General features: G+C 44.8%; 1 non-coding gene across 1 annotated transcript; it reads right to left on the bottom strand.

Moving 5' to 3' along the window:
- Positions 1 to 394: 394 nt before the first annotated feature.
- LOC145071621 (small nucleolar RNA R71) lies at positions 395 to 500 on the bottom strand. Its single transcript, XR_013690626.1, has one exon. It is a non-coding gene; the product is annotated as a small nucleolar RNA R71 (small nucleolar RNA).
- Between the last annotated feature and the right edge of the window lie 296 nt (positions 501 to 796).

Below are 796 nucleotides of genomic sequence, written 5' to 3'. Positions count from 1 at the left end.
CGGCGGACATTGCAGACATATCCATGGAGGAATACAAGAAGAGGATGTGTGATGATACTGGACCAGGTCTTGTGCAAGCCACCATTCAAGAAACAAAAAAATTCAAGTTGAAGGGTCACATACTCGCCCAACTAAAGGACATTCCATTCTACGAGAAGGATCACGAAGATGCCATTAAGCATATTGACGAGGACAACAACATAGCCGACTACTTCAAAAACCCAAATGTGCCACGTGAGATTGTGCTACTAAGGATGCTACTGGCTACATTCAAGGATGCCACAAAGGATTGGTTGAAGGGAACTCCCTCCAGGATTAATAACCACATGGCCAAAGATGCGTGAAGAGTTCATTCAGCAGTTCTACACCCCCCCCCCCCCCCCCGAAGGTCTCAAAGTTAAAGAAAGCAATTGCCAATTTTGAACAGAAAGGAGGTGAATGACTTTATGAGGCATGGAAGAGATACAAAGGTTTGTTGAGAAATGTCCCTAGAATGACCTCAACGTGCAACAGGATGTCTCCATTTTCTATGATGGGGTAAATGTGACAACCAGGCAGCTCCTTGAATCCCGATGACCAATCACGAAGAAAGCACCGACTGTGATAAAGGGTTTGATTGAAGAATTCTCTATACACTCAAGAAAATATCATAGTCCTCGAATGACACGACTCGAGGGACAGTGAATGCAGCTTCGAATGATATGGCAGTGGTAATGGCCAAGTTGGAGCGCATGGATCGTTGGATCACAAATATGGACCAATTCATCGATGCCATTCATGTGGGGTGTGATAACTG

The sequence above is a fragment of the Lactuca serriola genome, chromosome 8 (assembly GCF_051521515.1).
Source record: "Lactuca serriola cultivar US96UC23 chromosome 8, Lser_US96UC23_V15, whole genome shotgun sequence".
NCBI lineage: Eukaryota > Viridiplantae > Streptophyta > Magnoliopsida > Asterales > Asteraceae > Lactuca > Lactuca serriola.
Note: the sequence above shows the minus strand (reverse complement) of the source record. Positions and strands in the feature narration are given on the sequence as shown.